The following is a 12,766-nucleotide window of genomic DNA, read 5'->3' as shown; positions in this document are numbered from 1 at the left end:
TTCTCATAACAATCATTTGGGAGAGGAGGAGGGATGCCAGGAAATCCTAAGAGTCTGATCAACAGCTGTTCTTATAATGTAGACTCTATGTTGTGACCTGAGTGTGTTTTCTTTAGGGGTGAGTGACCTGCTTGCAAGCCACCATTCTGCCTGTCCACTTCACACAGCATGGGAGGTCCTACTGAGTGTGAGAAAGAACTGCAAGCACTTACAGCACAGGACCGATTTACCAAGATGGCAAATATTCAAATTCAATTCAAAGGAAGCAAACAGCTTCAGCCCACTCCACCCTGATACACAAGGAAACTAGTGACAGTGACACTGGTCAGTTGTAAGGAAGCTGTTTAAGAATCAATTAGTTTGACTAGAAGTAAATTGCTCACTATGTCAAAAAACAAATGAAATGTTACCTCACTTTCCCTTTCCTCCCTTCAAAAATTCCCCAACCCATCTCTAGTACACAGAAGAGGACATTTAAAAGTAACTCTTAAAAATGGATGATCTCTTTATTACCCCCCAAAAAATAATATCCTGGGCTTTTCCTCTCTAAAAAAGTCTGGTCTTTTTTCTTTTTTGGCTATGGGGGAAAAGGGGGATAGGAAACTAACTTCACACCTGGCACATAGAATCAGTCACCTTTTCATCTCAACAGACTTCTATACCATCACAGCCAAAATGTGTTCAGTAAAACCATTTCACAAGCCAGTCTCTTACTGATGAAGATATTGATTTTAATAGGATCTTGGTAAAATTGGTGCTAGGTAATGGTCAATCTTTTGATTTACAAAATTAGATGGTGATTAATGTTTGTGAACTCTTTTTTTTGTTATATTTCCTCATGTATATTCTATCACACACATACTGTCATGTTTATGTGGTATTTATAACATGGGCAAGGTTTTACATCATGAAAGATAAACATACCACTGATCAGATGAAACATTACTCAAAGATATTCCTGATCAACAAAGTCTATTAAATAATGTAGGCCATGGAAAATTTCCAGGTCTTACCTTCATAAATACCTTTTTTAAGAAAACTGCCACAATTTTACACTACTTAAAAATGTTTTATCAGTCTACAGTAATCACTATAATTACACATACTTCTCTAACACTAGCACACTATAAATACATTGTCTTAAAGATGACTTAATTTGAACAGTTTCTGTCTAAATTGGAAAATGAATTATTTAGGCAAAGGATCTGAAATTTCGATAATAACAGGACTCTTTGCATGAAACGATTTTCACTGATGCAGATCAAAGCTAAGCTATGATTTAGTGGATAAGATATAAAGAGTTGCTTTAATGGATAAATGATTTATATAGAGTTAACTAGTGTCTGTGGCATAATTTTAACTCAGGGCCCCTTGACATCAATTGCCAAGTTACATTATTCTATGAACCAGGCCAAACTTCTTCTTCAATTATGAAGACTTATAAGTTTTTGTTTTCTACACTCATAAATAAGAGATGAATACATCAACATTTTCCCTATACACTCTGTCAAAGGAAATAATGATAGTAGCTATTTACCAATTAAATTAAAACTTTGAGGGGTTATAAAATTTAGAGACATGAACATCTTGTAAGTAATAATAGATATGCAAAAGAGGGTATCAGTTAAATAATTCTTAAAAAATGCACAGTAGAAACCCCCCCAAAAAATGCAGAAGGGGATGCAGAACAATTTTATTGCTACCTTGCTAAGTTAGATACATACTTAGATATATGCATATATATATATAGATAGATAGACAGATATAGATATACAGAAAGATCTTTAAAAAAGGAACTAAGTAAATAAGATAGTCGATTTCACATATTTTCTTCATATATTGAAATGTTCGTTTTTTAAATAAAGTCTATCTTCTTTTGATTTCTCTTTATACCCCATGTTCTGAAAGTCACCAAACTAGTATATAAAGAAAATTCTAGCAAAGTTTTAGGGTGAGCCATTTAACAATTAGATTATACACCATTTTGGTTATGTACCATACCAAAGATTACAATATATTTGATATTAAGTTCACAATAAAAAAAAGGAAAATTTAATTAAAAAAACCAAAACGTTAGAAATGCAGTGACATCCAGGGTTGATGGGTCAGAGCAACAATAATGATACGCTGACATTTATATAGCACTATAAGATGTATAAAATAGAATTAATAATTCTCTCATTGGATCTTCCCAAGAACCTCATGAAATAAATACTATTATATATTATCTCCATTTCTCATGAAGCTGATGCAGAAACCAAGGTTTGAAGAGGTTAAATGACTTGAACCTTGATCATATAGTGACTATCAGGAAGCTTTCCGGACTCCAAAGTCAGTTCTCTCCCCAACTACATATCAACTCCCACATTTGTTAAATAGCACATCTTTGCTCCCCAAAGATCATGTATGGTTCATATTTCTATGAATGCTCAAGTTCAAGGAAAATCAGCATTATCTTTGCCCTGATTTTTTAAAGGAACCATGCATAATTTATCTTTAGGGGGTAGCAAAAATGAACTTTTTCCAAATCTGCCAATATCCCTGACCATAGAAGAAGTTCATTATCTATCTGATGAAACTGGCAACCAGAGGAAAGACAGAAAACAGTCTAGGAAAGGCAGAAAACAGTCTGCAGGAATGGACAGATTGGGGGTACAAGCATAAATTTATTGTGTAAGGCATAGTAGTCAATGGCTTTAAATAGGACTGGCGTTCATTAATATTATTTTTCCAAAGCCTCATTGGATCTGTGTTTAGGGAAAAAAAAGTGAGGTTGGGGAGATTGCATCAGTTGGACCCAAGATGGCTGAAACTTGAACTTATGGTGCAATGTAATGTTTGATCAACCAGTACTCACGTCAATAGACATAGCACACATACGCAACTCTAGAGCTTGGATGAGTTTACAAACTACTGGCATGTAAAGCAATTGTTTTACATACTAATAAAGCTTATTACTCGAAAGGATAAATGAATTTGATGCTTTGAAAGACCCCTACACTATGTTAATAACACTCATCTGGAACAACTCTCTATAAATACTTTGATTAAATATTTGCTTAAATAAAAACTTTTATAGCCAATTCAAGCAAAATTGAATATCTATTTGGCTGCCTAACTCTAGACAATGAGTACATATAAACTGATAAAGAACAACACTGCAAAACTTTTAACACAAGCTAAAAAATCAATGTTAGTCAATGACTCCTGTTGTAAATATTTAAGCTTAGAAAATTCACTAAAGTACATTGAGGATTCCAGAGGAAGCTTAGGGCGGTGTGACCACATGACATTATACATAAACAGGAAGTGAGAGCTGCACAAAACTTTACCAAAACAAAGTTTAGTGTGGCCACCTGATAAAGAAGGCTGATGGTGTTAAGCTGACAAATAGGGCTGAGTAACTGGAGACTCTTAGTCCTCTAACCCATTGATGTCTAGCACACCCCCCCTACTGGCAGACAGCAGCTAGTTACTGGCCCAGGACATATCCACCCACATAAATGATACCAATTTCAAAACCAGTCTTGGCATAGCAGTAATATCAGATTTTGCAAGTGCATAAGTCCAACACAGAAAAGAGCTTTTAATGACCCTAGATTTTGTGTTTCTGGAAACACTGACTTCAAAACAATAGGAAAGAAGATGAAGACACAGGTAAATCTCAATATTACAATATTCATATTATTTCCAGAAGAAATGAATACTGTGCTTAAAAAAGCTATTTTTATGAAAGGTAAGGCAATGAAAAAAGCTCTATTTCTGTCTGTCTGTCTCACTCTCTGTCACATCACACACACACACACACACACACACACACACACACACAGCAAAATGCTTTGAGAAAATGAATCTGATCTGATAGTACTTTTTTCCCCCTGGATTAGAAGCTTGAAGTGTCACAGACAAACTCCTGGAAAATGCTGAAACAAGACGACAATGATCATTGCACAAGAGCTTCTGGAAACAACACTTCTGGGAATTACATCAGAATACAGCTGTTTGGCATACCTGTGGCTATATGGCTATTTGGGGGATACCCACAGAGTGGGTATTTGCTGGGAAGCAGTTTTGTCTCCAACACACATGTGGAAAAACACAATATTCATAAGCAACCTACCAAATATTTTTGTTATGCCATGATGGTTCTCTTCAATGACCCAAAATTATAAGATAATTTGCATGACTGCATTCTGTTATTTAAATATTGTTCTTATTGTAAGGATCTAATGAAATAGGCACCAATTAGTACCAACTCATTATAGTTGATGTCTGCAGCAGCTGTTATAATGGTGACACATTCAAAGCAGAACCAAGGTAGTCACACTTGGTAGTATTTTTTTTTTTTGCTTCCTTGGGAAAATGAATAATGAAAATAGTCTTTTCTCAGCTAGGATACTTCATTTAGTTGCAAGGATACTAACTTCTTTTTAAATCTTCCTTCCCATTCCAGACTCCCTCTTCACATAAATCTACTGAATATGAACAATTATGCATACGAATATATGTATATCAGTTATGAAAATTGAAATACACTCTGCAAGAAAAGACAGAGAAAGTGCCAAATGTGGCAAGTGTTGAGCAGAATATTATGAGACCTGTCCAGAAATGAGTCCTGTCCAAAAAAACTGTCCACGGGTATAGATAGTAATCATTTCAGCCTCAGTTGTCAGTATAAATTAGATCAAAGCACAAAGTTCAAAATAACAAAATAAAAGCTTCAGGATGAAAAAACATTGCATTAAAATTGTAACAGTCCCAGTTCAAACTATATAAAAAAGCAATCAATCCAAAAAATAGGAAATGGACAAAAGTAAAGACATTGACTCACTTTCATTTCTTTACTGAAATTTAACAATGATAAAAATAACAAGGAGGCAGCAAAAATCTAGAAATTGCCTCAGAGAAAAATAACCTCTTTGCCCAGCAGATAAACACTCATTTGGAGTCCAAGATCACTTGTCAAAAATTACCTAGGAAGAAGATGAGAAGCTATGAGTAACAGAACCTCATGGAAGAGTGAAAAAGGGATAAGAGGGAAATAAACATCTTTATTAGTCCCCAAATTAGCTAAGCTAATTTATTCTAAATGAAATGAAGTAGGAAAAAAATCAGATATGAAATGGTACAGAATTGTCATTGGATTTTTTGTTTTGTTTTTAATAGTGGTCTATTTTCTCTGATGATAGTAGAAGTAAAAAACCAGAATCTTACCTCAGGAAATGAAATAGTATTTTATGTTTGAGAAGAGAAAAAGAAGATGGATTTGACAAAATACATTCCAGTTTCCAGAGTCAAGAGGTAACAATTTTGAGACATTCATGAATTGATTTTCAATATAAGGGGGAAGGGAATAAGCATTTATATAATGTCTACTAAGCACTTTACAAATATTATTTCATTTGATCCTCACAACTATCTTGAGAGGCAAGTTCTATTATTATCCCCATTTTACAGTTGGTGAAACTTAATCAGAGGTTAAGTGACTTGTCCAGGGTCACTAATAAGTTTCTGAGACTGGATTTAAACTTGGGTCTTCCTGACTCCAAGGCTAGTGCTCTAACTACTTCACTACCAGCAGCTTTTAATTCAAAGATAAGAAAACATTTTTAAAGAAAAGAGGTCATTAGGACTAGGGAAAATGTTAGGTACAACCCCTATGATACTAGTATTCTTGAGAATATAACAAAAAGAATCAGAGGTTTGGAGAACCTATTGAGGAGTTAAGAAAAAAAGATGGACAAGAGTCACAGCATCATTATATTATGGCACAATAAGGCACACATGCTTCTGTTATAATTAACAAAAAAAGATAGAATTAAAGTGTAGATGAATGGAATTCTTAAGAAGTGGGATCTAAATCTTTTAACTAATTTAAGTGACTGCATTTTATTCATTTTTTTGGAAGTAAATTATTCTATTTCCTGCCTGAAATCTAATCATGGTAGGAAATGGGATTGATCAAAAGCTGATAAAACTGAACCAGATAGATAACGCTGACAGAGTGATTGAGTCAGCAAGTCAGAGAAAAGAAGAGTAAAGGCAAGGCATCTAGATGGGGAGGTAGGGAGGGAATGTCTCCAACCCTATTCATTTTTCTTTGGCACAAGATCAGTAGAAATTCTGGAGCCTCATCTGTGTCCCCTCAATTTTTTGAAATATCAGTTTAAAATATTTTTGGCCCTCAAGGTAGTAAGCCTGAGTCTCATTTATTTGGCTGTGTAACCTTTGACAAGGTATTTTCCTGATCTAGTTTCAGTTCCTCTTCTGTAAAATGAAAGGTTAGATTAAATGACCTCTTAGGTCTTTTAACATCCTTAGATTTGGGGATTCTGACTTGGATTTAAACTATAGGTCAATTCACTTATTTAGCTTTAAACTAAATTCTTGACTGTTAATATGTTTGGCATGAAGAAAGGAAGTCAATTAAGAAAGATTATTTGAAATTTAAATAAGTAATAAGAAAGAACAATTCAAATAGGATGAAAGAAATGGGGGGGGAAAGAAAACCTTTTGGAAACAAAGAAATCTTTGAGATTTTCACTCCTAGAAAAAGTGATTTTTTTTTTGCAAGGCAATGGGGTCAAGTGGCTTGCCCAAGGCCACACAGCTAGGTAATTATTAAGTGTCTGAGGCTGGATTTGAACTCAGGTACTCCTGACTCCAGGGCCAGTACTCAATCCACTGTGCCACCTAGACGCCCCAAAAGTGATGTTCTAATATATTCTGGGCAGAAAAATGAAGAGCACAAAAGGACTTAATGTATAGGATTGGAGGAGAAACAATAAAAAAAAATTTTAGTATTGGGTTTAGACAAGTTAAAGTGAGAAGCTCAAGAGAAGTCAATAGAAATTATAGATTATAAATGCAAATGAAAAACTGCATATGGGGTCTAAAAAAGAGGAAGAAGTGAGACTATAACTCCATCACTGATCTGATATAGATTCCATTCAATTTTGTTCATTTCCCCCTTGTTAATCGCCTAAATATGCATAATGCATTATTTTGAGCATACAAAGAGAGAAATTCAATGGTCTTTACCTTCAAAGAGCTTACATTCTACTAGGGAGAAGGTAGAATTCTGTTGCATTTTAAATATAAACTTCCTCTCAATTGTGAAGTTTTTATTTTTCCAAATACCAAACAGTCCTCATTCAGATTTAGTTTATTTTGGTTATGAGTTCCCTTAAAACTGCAGTTATCATTTAATTACACCAAAAATGATTAAAATACAGCCAAAGAGGATGAGAAATTTATCCTTTGACTCCAATTAAGTAAATGTTAGTGAGAATGAATGGAATGAAGAATGTCCAAGGTTGCAATTTTGTGAGTTTCTTCCTTTTCCTTTTAACCCAGAAGGAACTTTCACACAGGGGATCACTACTTCTCAGAATGTGAGGCAAGGCAGGAAATGCTATTAATTGCTCTTGAGAGTGTATGGAAATAAGGATAGCCTTTGGAATAAAATACCATTTTGCATTTTTTCCAGAGTTTTTTGGGGGAGGGGGAGGGGAGAAGAAAAATATGATTTTTAAAGCTTTGTTGTCTTATTTACAAAATCACTGGGAATTTTAGCTTGGTAACCTTCACCAAAGTAAGTAAGAACTTTGCCCACATTGGGACTCCAGGACTGGGCCTGTGGAAAGGAGATAAAGTGCCCCAGCATCATTAAGATTCCTTAGAGTACATTCTTGGCAACTTGTTCAAAGAAAGGTTAGGATAGAGAGAGAGGTAACAGCTGTTCCCCTTCTCCTTGTATGGGCTGTAGAATTTTGAAATCCTTAGAAAGGTACTAAATATGTCATAAAATATAAAAACAAATAATGAAACTAAAACCAAGTAATGATGTTGGATGAACAGCATATTTCATCATTGAAAATACATTTTAATTCCAAATAAACTTGGTCATACTCCTGACTAGGCAATAAACATAGGATTGGTTTATATTGTACTGAGCAGCAATAAGAATTATTTAATTATCATTTTATGTTATCTAGTCTTGCAATATTACTGTATAAGAGATGCTGATTATAATTACCAATAATATTCTTTTAAAAGCTCAAATTTGAATTTTTGTCTATAGTCAGGTAGCCTAAGATACAAGTTGCAAAAGAAATTGCAAAAACAAACTTCAAAAGAGCCTACTGAACGTGAAGAAATGGTTTTTGAAAATCTCAAGAGCTTTTATAAGGCATTCAAAATCTCTAGGAAAAGGTTATACTTTAATATGAGTTTACATAGACTTCTGGTTTTATAAATTATTCTAACACCTTTGCCTCAGTTTTATTCAGTTCAGAATCTAAGCTAGAGATCCTCCAACAAGCTGACAAACTTAAGATAGTGAATCAATAAGCATTTTTAAAATCTTTACAATGTGTAAGGCCTGTGCTAAAACTTGAGGACATAAAAAAATGCAGCAGTCAACACTAAAAAACCCAGTAGAACGAAAGTGGGCTTTACTGAAAATTTGTAAAGGCTTTTATGATTTTCCTTAACAAGTAAAGAAGGCTAAGACTAATGGAGAAACTTTCTGCTCTTTCAAAAAGTGAAAGAAATATTTATCATAAAAATTAAACTGCAATTAGCTTGACTTTAACACACTTAAGAAATATAACATTGGTGGAAGGCAATGAGTCTTCCTTTCTGATTTGAATATCTGATGGGCTATAACTGACCCTACCCATTCATTTATACAACCTGTTTTTCTTTTTTTCTTTTAATAGTTTTTTTAAATGAATGTTTAAAATAAAGGCAAACACAATTTTTTAAAAAATGACTTTCTCCATGCTCAAAGAAAAAGTTTCTAGGATCCTTATACGGATTGTGCCTATCATGGGACATCTTTTGATAATGCCACTAATCATTCTTTCTTTGCACAGTAAAAGAAAATAATACAGTCCCCTCTCAGAATATCAAAGCAGAACAGCGCAATTTCAGAATGATGACAAAGGTTGTAGAATCAAGATTTTAGAATTATATTCTTTCATGTTAAATTAAATACAAAACAACTCTTCATTTTAATCATTACACAATAAGGGTAGGATTTGTTTTCATATCCTTCAAAACATTTACAAAAGCTTAACTCCAAGTTACCTATTTTGCCTGCAGTACCTTTCAATAGGAATGGCTACCAATATAATTTAAGGGTGGAAGTAATCAATGAGGGTCCAGTCCTTGGAGAAAAGAAATGATCCTCACTGGTGATTCCTTTTCCCTCTTAAACTTCATATGGCAACCACAAAAGTTAGTGCCCTTTCATTTCTCTAAACATTTAAAAATCACACTACAAGGAAAAATGAAGGACATGTAAAAATGGTCTATTGCCATTTATGTAAGTTTCTTCCCTGATTTTCTAATAATTTTCATTTCCATCTCTGTTCTTGCTTTCCTCTCACCTGAAATACTACCCCACCCCTCCATCTAGATAAATATTGCTCATTCTTCCTCAAATTTTATCTTCTACATGATTATAGAATAGACTGAGTTGGAAAAGATCTTAGAGACTGAACAAAACTTCTAAGGACATCACCCAATATCTAAAAGCAGTTAAGCAACCAGGTAAACCACCAAGTTTTTTAGCTAGGAGAAAGAACATAAAACTGGTCTAGGTTTCAGTCTGGCTCTGCCAGTATCTATACCTAACCTCAGTATCTGTCTTCAGTATTTTGATTTGAAAAAATAAGGGAATGCTAGATGAGGTATTTAAATTATTTCCCAAATCCCTTAAACATGTTTCTATGATATCTTTTGTTTCTGTATCACCTTTGATTTTCAGCCTATCATTCTCTTACTCCCCAGTGGATCACTTCTTACAACAAAGCATAAATAAGAAAAAGGCAGTTAAGTAAAAGAGGCTTATTAATTGAGCCTGAAAAATATGCACTAATTCAGACCCTGTACTCTTCCACTTCTGAAAATAAATAAGGGAAGTATATTCTTTCAATTTTTCTGTTGAGTCAAACTTGATTATAATAAGTGTACAGCATTCAATCTCATTCTCTTATTCTACCCATTTATATTGTTATAGCTCATTATTTAATTTTTCTGGTTCAGCTAACTTCATTATGCATCAGTTCACATGAATCTTCTCATAATTCCTCTGAATCCATATAGTCACTGTGATTTTTGTGCCTTTTTTATCAAATTGAAATTTGTCTTACTAATTTTTTTCTTTGCTTTCATTCTTTATCTAATCTTGTTTTTACCACTGTTAACTGATTTTGAGAATCATTTTTTAGCTCTTACAGGAATTCTTATTGGGCTTGTGTCTAATTCATATGCTTCTTTACCCCCTAAATCCCCACAGCTACAAGCTGTTTTAACTTCATTGTATTCTGAATTTGTGTCTTGATCTTTCCTGTCACATTGCAGCTTTTATAGGCAGGTTCTTTTTTTATTGTTTGCACATTTTTCTATTCTTATTTCTTGATTTGGAACTCTTTGTTAATATTGGACTCTGGTCCCAGCATGGAGTGGGGAGGGTCATAGTTTCAAGTACTTCTGTTTTCAGAGATAACTCTGGGAGTTTGGAAATTTTTGATGCTTCCAAGGTGACATGATCTGGGAAGAGGTGAGGTCACTGCTCTCTTGGTCTTCACTCTGATCCTTGGCCAGGAGATTTCCCTAATTCCTTGAGATCTGAAGTGTTACTGTCCCTCAGGATTTACTCTTCCTCTTGTCAGGAGTGCTCCTCCATGCTAGTTGGCACAGGAGATAAGAGTATGGGTTCTGGAATCAGGAGGACCTGAGTTGAAATCCAATCTCAGATACTTGACACTAACTGTGCGACCGTGGGCAAGTCACTTAACATCAAATGCCTCACAAAAAAAAAAAGGAAAAAAAAGTGCTCTTCACCCTTGAACTACCACCAGAAGTAGATATAGACAATAGAGTTATCAAACAGTTTCCCCTCAAGGTTCCCACTCCCTCTTGATGGAAAGTGCTCTTTTCTGCCCTTAAACTGTGACCCAGAAGTTGGTATAGGCAATGTGGTTGCCAAATAGCATCTGGTTCTACAACTAGTACTAGTAATAAGCTACATTATAATCTTTTTCCTGACCAGTTACTATCTCTGACTTGAGAGCTCCCAAAGCTAGTTCTTTCTTCTATCACTACTAGTCCTATTATTGGTATTTCATCTATATGGACTCTCAGCCTCCTCCCCGGGCCTTGGGACTCTAAGAATGTCTCATTCTGACCTTTTTTTTTCTTTTGGCTCTACCATTCCAGAATGAAATTTGAGGCATTATTTTCAAGTTGTCTGGAGGAGAACGTTGGGAGACCTTGGCTGAGTTCTTGCTCTACTCTGTCATTTTGGCTCACCCTTCCCACCTCCAATTTCTCTTATACAGTATCAATATTCTGTGATAATTCATGTACCAAATTTTTTGGCCACTCCTCAAGCAAAGAGCATGGCCTTAAGTTTCCAGCAATTTTGTTTGGTTTTGTCACTACAAAAAGTACTACAAGGAATGTTTTAGAGTATATGAGATCTGTTTCTAATCTTGGGAGTTTACACCCAGGTATAACATCTCTCAGTCAAAGGGCATGGACAGTTTAACATTCTAGTCCTTTTTTTTTAATGCATAGATTAGATGGTCTCTAAAATCTCTTCCAGGTCTTAAATTCTTTAAAACTCTGAGATCATCTAGTTCAAACTCTTCATCCTAAAAATGAGGAAAGTGAGTCCAGAGATGTAGAATATTTTATCCAAAATTACAAAGGCAAAGCCAGTTACTTAACTTAACCCACTTGAATAAAAATCAGTAATTCACTTTATCTCTGGGTCTCAGTTTCCTCACAGATAAAAATTAGGGAACTGTGTTAGATGTTGCCCAAGATAATATCTATGATCCTATGATTCTATTAGTAGCAGAGATGTAACACCAGTCCTCTGACAACAAATTCAGTGCTCTTTCCACTACATTACATGAATCTAGTATTTAATTGCTTTCTAATGATTTATTATGAGTTTATCTTATCTCTACAACTCAATGATCAATTCAAGAATTGTTTTTCATTTTACATTTGCCTTTGTTTCAAGTTCCTTTGGCAGCAGTCAGGATAAAGAAGGCAATGCTATTTAGTGTTATCGATAGAACCAATACTGGAAAAAGAGATACCATATACCATGTAACATATCTATTATCTATATAGGAAAAGGTGAATGAAGAGGGAGTCATGGGATCTGAATGTTAGAAAGAAGTGACAATCTTTTTTTTTTAATTAGTTGAGGAAGGCTTTATGGAGGATATGAGACCTCTCTTTAAATACTGTAGGCCTTATTTATTACTATATTGTGATTGATAGCTATAGGTAGCTAGGTAGCTAGGATGGGCAATTTTGAAACTAAAATAACATTACCTATTTATCCATATTTTAATATCTCTGCCATTTTTAAAAATCATGTCTGACTCTTTGTGAGTTCTTTTGTGAAACCTTTAACTATTTAAGTGTTGTAGGCCTTATTTATTATTATATTGTGATGGATAACTATAGGAAGCTAGGTAGCTAGGATGAGCAATTTTGAAAGTAAAATAACATTACCTATTTATCCATGTTTTGATATCTCTGTCATTTTTAAAAACCATGTCTGACTGTGAGTCCTTTTGGGGTTTTATTGGCAAAGATACTGGAGTAATTTGTCATTTCCTTCTCCTATTTCAATTTGATAGATGAAAAAACTGAAGCAAACAAGGTTAAGTGATTTAACTAGGGTCATAAGCTAGTCAGTGTCTGAGGTCGGATTTGAATTCAGGAAAATGAG

At 34.3% G+C, this 12,766-nt stretch overlaps 1 protein-coding gene across 8 annotated transcripts in view; it reads right to left on the bottom strand.

Moving 5' to 3' along the window:
- ARL15 (ARF like GTPase 15) overlaps nt 1–12,766 on the bottom strand; it is a 521,133-nt gene that overhangs the window by 16,326 nt on the left and 492,041 nt on the right. The gene's annotated exons all lie outside the window — the stretch shown is intronic.

The sequence above is a fragment of the Macrotis lagotis genome, chromosome X (assembly GCF_037893015.1).
Source record: "Macrotis lagotis isolate mMagLag1 chromosome X, bilby.v1.9.chrom.fasta, whole genome shotgun sequence".
NCBI lineage: Eukaryota > Metazoa > Chordata > Mammalia > Peramelemorphia > Peramelidae > Macrotis > Macrotis lagotis.
This window is presented reverse-complemented; position numbering and strand designations above follow the sequence as displayed.